This window comes from Bos taurus, chromosome 18 (genome assembly GCF_002263795.3).
Source record: "Bos taurus isolate L1 Dominette 01449 registration number 42190680 breed Hereford chromosome 18, ARS-UCD2.0, whole genome shotgun sequence".
NCBI lineage: Eukaryota > Metazoa > Chordata > Mammalia > Artiodactyla > Bovidae > Bos > Bos taurus.
The window spans coordinates 54331395-54337815 of record NC_037345.1 but is presented as its reverse complement, the minus strand read 5'-3'; positions in this window follow the sequence as shown (position 1 = coordinate 54337815).

Sequence of the window (6421 nt, the reverse complement as noted above, 5' to 3'; positions counted from 1 at the left end):
TATGTGTAAAGCTTGTGGCACAGATCAAGGGCTCAGGTAGAAAATAGACTCGTCCGCATGATGTCATAATAACCTGACACTGCGGCTCTCTGCTGACTCTTTTGGGCTGACTGGCCCTCCGCAGGGCATCAGCTGGAGTTGACACAACAGGAAGGGCAGAAGGGAAGTTGGGGCACTCCCCTTCCCCCTCCTCCATGCCAAGTAGCTACTAAAAGGCCAAGCCATTGTGTGTGAAGTTTAACACTTCACTTTCATATTATTTTCATCTCTAACATGAAGCCATGTGCAGGCTTTAAAAATTCAAACCTCAGGACTTCCTCTGGTTCCATGGTTAAGACTCCCCACTTCTTCCGCAGGGGGCAAGAGTTCAATCCCTGGTTGGGGAACTAAGATCCCACACACGCTATACAGCGTGGCCAAAAAAAAAAGAAGTGTAGAATCTCAGGCCCATCCCCAGACCTACCAAATCGGAACCTGCATTTCAACAGAATGAAAATTCAAGCCCTCACCAGTTGTGTGGCTTTGGGCAAACCACCAAACCTCTCTGTGTCTCAGCTTCCTCGTCTGCAAAAATGAGAACAATAGACTCACCTTAGAGGGTGTTAGGAGAATTCATCAACTTAATAGGCATGAAGAGCTGAGCTCGTCCACCGTGAGCGTTAGACATGCATTGGCCACTTGGTCCCAGATCCACATGTACCCTCTCCCGCCACCCCGAGACTCCACCCTTCCCAGGTCTTCCTGGTTCAAATCTGAGTTTTCCCTGTGTAAGCAACTCAGTCAATGGTATTTCCCTTTTAACATATTAAACAGAAATCCAAACACTCCCTGTGCCATTGCTTAATCTTTTCCATTTAATACGTCTCAGATCTACTTTCCCTATCTGGACACAAATCAACTCCTTTCTTCACAATAAGGTCAAAATCAATCCACAGGCTGGGTGTGTCATGCTTATTAACCAGCCACAGACTAAAGGACATTTAAGGAGCATCATGGGTAGTATTATTATCTTCTGATTTTATACACCAAATAAATTATATTTCTACATTTATACCTGTGGGTGTGCTTGTATGCTTAGTCACTCAGTCGTGTCCGGTTCTTGGCGACCCCATGGACTGCAGCTGCCAGGCTCCTCTGTCTATGGCGATTCTCCAGACGACAATACTGGAGTGGGCTGCCAAGCCCTCCTCCAAGGGATCTTCCCAATCCAGGGATCAAACCCAGGTCTCCTGCACGGCAGGCAGATTCTTTACCCACTGAGCCACCAGGGAAGCCCAAGAACACTGGAGTGGGTAGCCTAACTCTTCTTCAGGGGATCTTCCCAGCCCAGAAATCGAACTGGGGTCTCCTGCATTGCAGGAGGATTTTTTTTACCAAATGAGTTACCAAGGAAGCCCACCTGAGTGTGATAATATTAATATATGGGATTCCCTCAACAGAAGCTTTCTGTTGACCTGCCTGAGTAAATTCCAAGAGTCTGGGATTTTGAATCAGATTCCATTGCGATGGTATTAAGACTCCACTCCTGAAATTCTAGTTCTGATTCCCAGATGCTGAAAATAATGAGTCTATATAACCAGGATTGGGAAAATGCCCCCCTCCCTTCTTCCCTCCATCCTTACCGTCTCTTGAGGAAGGGTCCCCAGTTGGGCCAGATGCCACGGCGGGGGGCAAGATCCAGGCTGACAGCCAAGACCCGGGTGTTCTGAAGTCTCTCCCCAAACGTCTGTGAGCTAGTGAATTCCTGCAAGCCAGTTCCCGGAGCTCCTAGGGGACTCCGCCGGGCACTGTCACCTCACAGTGTCCTCACAGGTCCCAGCCGACGCTCTTAAGCAAGGAAAAACAGGATTGGCCTTTTCCTATTGCCGCTGGCGTCTGTCCTGGATTCTTCCCATGACTCACACATCCCAAAATTACCGGGCAGCGGGCAAAGGTGGGTGGGAGCTGACCCAGTGTCCCCAGCACCAATCTCCATGTCACCAGCTTCCTGGAAACCAGATCTACATGTGGCTTGACCTTTGGGGTCTGGGGGTCTCGGCCTAGACTGGCTGTCCCAGCAGGGCCCTCTGAGGTCTTTCCCACCAAGTCCCCACAGCCCACTACCCCCACCCACTCCCGGACTCCAGCTCAGCCCCTCCCCTCCCTTCTGCCCTCTGCAGAGCCATGAAGACCAGTATGCCTCCCGCCTCCCACGTTCTGAGGGAGCCAGCTCAAGGTCACAGCCTCCAGTAAAAGGCCAAGGGTGCCCAGCACAGGGCCTGAGGCCTCAGAGGCAGACAAAACACAACAAGTCCTATCCGCTCTGTGGGCCTCTGTTTTCCCTCTTTAAAATGGGAAGATTTGGGGGACGTCCCTGGTGGTTCAACGGTTAGAATACTGCGCTTTCACTTCTGAGCTTTGAGGTTCGATCCTGGGTCAGGAGTCTAAGATCCTGCAAGCTGCACAACTTGGCCGAAAGCTTAACAAACAATAATAATAAATAAAATGGGAAGATTTTGAGCATAGTGGTTCCTAACCTCCCTCCCAGCGTAGCATAGAGTCTGAGAACATGGATTTGAGAGCCAGAGCAATAGCATACATATTCTAGCTTCCCCATTGACGAGCTTCTCGGGCCTCAACCCTTCTGAGCCTCAACTTCCTCATCTGTGAAATGGATATTTTAGCTATGAACGTTAAATGGATGAAGAGATTTAAAATGCACATGCACTCCGGGGAGGGAGGAGGGAGGAGGGTTCAGGATGGGGAACACGTGTATACCTGTGGCGGATTCATGTTGATATATGGCAAAACCAATACAATATTGTAAAAGTAAAAAAAATAAAATAAAATACACATGTACAATAGCGCCTGGCACACAGGAGATGCTGTGTCCACATTAAGGAACAATAAAAAGCATATGCTATCAATTCTTAAAAGCTGCATTTTAGGGAGACAGGCTTAGCAAGAGGAAGCGACCCTCATTCCAGCCTCAGAACCCTTCATTCAGTGGTTTTGGTGTTTGCACCACTGTGTGCGTGCTTCAGAGGCTGAGGGGATATATTTATACATTTATTTTCTTGTTGTTTGGAGAAGAAACTCCCGTTGGTAGCGGGAGTTGTTTTGGGGTCAAGAGACAGTAACTCTCAGTGTGAGCGGGGGTGTCTCTGGGCGACCCAGTCTTGGCTGAGCCTGACCCAGACCACCCCCTCCCACCACCTTCGTCCCCTACATCCCGCCAGCCCTAAGCCCCCCGTGGGAACCCACCCTGGTCAGAAAGAGAAAGTAACATGGGAGCAGTCCCAGGGGGTGAGGGCAGATATGGGAGGGGACACCGTCCTTTATGAGCTCAAACCTCCTCTGATCTTGAGGTTACAAAATGTATTTCTCAGATCACTTAAACTGCTTGGTCACTGAGTCCCAGCTAACTGTTTCTCGGATTCTAGGAAGCTAAGGTTTGCTGCTGTCTCTGGAGCTGGAGGTTCTTATCTGGGGAGCTGGGGGATGCTGTGAATGGAGACAGGGACACAGATGTTATGAAAAGTTGGGGGATCATTTAAGGAGTGGGGTTCCTTTTATAGACGCCCTATGAGATCCTGAGTACTGGCCCCTCAACACAATACAATAAGGACATCTTAGAAGTCCGATTATTTGGGGCCCCATGGACTGTAGCTTGCCAGGCTCGTCTGCCCGTGGAATTTTCCAGGCACGAATACTGCAGTGGGTTGCCATGCCCTCCTCCAGGGGATCTTCCTGACCTAGGGTTGGAGCCCTCATCTCCTAAGTCTCCTGCACTGGGTGGCAGATTCTTTACCATTAGCACCACCTAGGAAGCCCTTTAGAAGTTTGTTCAGTTCATCCATATGAAATTTGTCATTTTTTGTGAGTCATAATAGGTTGAAGTCTGGCAAATCTGTGGCAACGGAAAGCAGATTAGTGATGGCCAGAACCTGAGGGGAAGGGAGGGATGTGAATGGAAAGTTACTGCTTAATGGGTTCTTCCTTTTGGGGTGATGAAAATGTTCTAGACGGACTTCCCTGGTGGTCCAGGGATTTAGACTCCATGCTCCCCATGCAGGGGTCACAAGTGCAATCCCTGGTTGGGGAACAAGATCCCACATGCTGCACAGTATGGCCAATATATATATATATATATATATATATATATATATATATATTAATTTTAAAAATAAAATGTGTGTTTCTTTTAAAAAAAAGAAAGTGTTCTGGACCTAGCTACAGATAGTAGTCTGTTATAAGTAGTACTAGTTAGAAATAGTAGTCAGAGTTGCACAACATTGTGGATGTACTAAATGTTACTAATGGTGAGTTTTACATTATGCATATCATACAATTTTTTTAAAATAATAAGCTCTTATGCCCCCTCACCCCAAAATAGGATGAAGTCTGGTAATTTCATAAAGTTCACCCTAATGGGACTTCTCTAGTGGTTCAGTAAAGAATACACCTGCAAAATGCAGGAGACCAGGGTTCAATCCCCAGGTCCGTTAGATCCCCTGGAGAAGGAAATGGCAACCCACTCCAGTATTCTTGCCTGGAGAATCCCATGGACAGAAGAGCCTGGTGGGCTACAGTCCATAGAGTCACAAGAATCAGACATAACTTAGAGACTAAACCACCACACCAGGGGCTAATAGAATTCCAGAAGCCCAAAAGGGTGAGTGGCCCACACAGGGAAACCAGTCTCTTTTGAACAATCTATATATTACTACAAGATATCTGATGCCTGAAAAAGTGTGTCTGTAACGTGTGAAGTAAAGAGTACAACAAAACAAGCAGCTGTAAAAATCACCATCCAGCTTAGAATCTGAATTTCTAGCCCAAGGGTAACTTTTTGGTGAGGGAACTGAGAGTAAGTATGTTAGTTTTTGCTGGTCAAGAGGCCATACATACTCTTTGGTAAAATGAAAGTGGCCTCAGACTGAATGGCATGGCTGTGTTCCAATAAAACTTTATTCACAAAAACAAGCAACGGGCAGGATTTGGTCCACAGGCTGGAGTTTGCTGATGGCTGAGCTAGGTCAAAGACTCTGAAGCCTAAATTGTTGAAATCACAGACTCTCAGAATGTTGGAATCACAGGCTACTTGATCTAAGGGATCCTACAACGTTAGTCACACACTATTTGAATCACAGGATTCTAGAATGTCACACCAGAATCTTCACATGTTAGAAATACAAACTCCAGCAGTTAGATATTAAAATTTTGTAGATGATCTGAACATTAATCAAGGAAGTATAGCTCTGAGCTGTCCAATATGGTAGCCACTGGCTGCACAAGATTGCTGAGCATTTTAAATGAGGTGAATCTGAAATGAGAGCTATTGTGAGTGAAAGCTACATACCAGATTCCAAAGACTTGGTGTGAAGAAAAAACAAGAATGTGAACTCTTTCAATAACTTTTTGTACTGATCATATTTTGAAATGATAGTACTTGAAATATATTCGGTTCAATAAAATATAGCATTCAATTATTTTACCCGATTCATTTTGTTTCTCTTTGCTTGTCTCTTGCTTGGCTGCTGAAAAAATCTAAAATTATGTGCGTGGTTCACATCATATTCCTTTCGGACAACACCAATCTGAAGTAATACCATCCTGAAGGTTGGAGATGGGGTACTTGAGAAGGTCAGGCGGCCCAGATGCAGGGGGTTTGGGAGCTCTGCCCTCCCAAACCCATCATCCACTTCCTTTCCCCACCACTTCCTCTTTGGTATTTGTTGACCCAGCAGATTCCTGGGGCTCCCGATTTCACAATTGCCTAGCCCATCAACCCACTTCCTTCCTGGGCAGCGCTGATCAACACCAGGCCTTAGAAAAGCCACTTGGATCCTACATGTTGGTATCCAAGTGTTTCTAGAAGATCACTGTGAGGCCCAGCTTCTGGGAAGAAACTCCTTTCCAAATCAGGGTGAAGGAAAAGACCCCACTGCCTACAGCCTATTCCCCCAACCTAGGAAAGCCTGAAGGTGGCCAGGAACATGGATGGAACACAGGGATGGGGAGATGGGAGAAAGAAGTCAGGGAGGGCTTCCTGGAGGAGGCTGCACCCTGAAGGAAGGTAGAACAGCAACAGGGGTGGTCTTTTAAAAACAGACCAGGCAGCCAAGAGACCAGGCAGGATAAAAGGCAAGGACCCAAGTGGGAGAGGATGGAGGGCTTGAACCAGGAAAGATGTGGAATGGGAAGAGGGTAGCTTCCAGAGTGGGTCCCAACTGAGGCTTGGGTGACTATATGGACCGTGGGGGCAAGCCCTTGAGTAGGGGATGAAAAGGGAAGGGGAAATTTGGGAGAAGACGCTGAGATCATTTTAAGTGAAGTAGGTGTAGAGGCTAGACCCTGAAGAGCAAGAGAGCTTGGAAGGTACTGGATGACATCACAAAAGTAAGACACATGTTCGAGAGAACTCTAGAAAGCCAACATT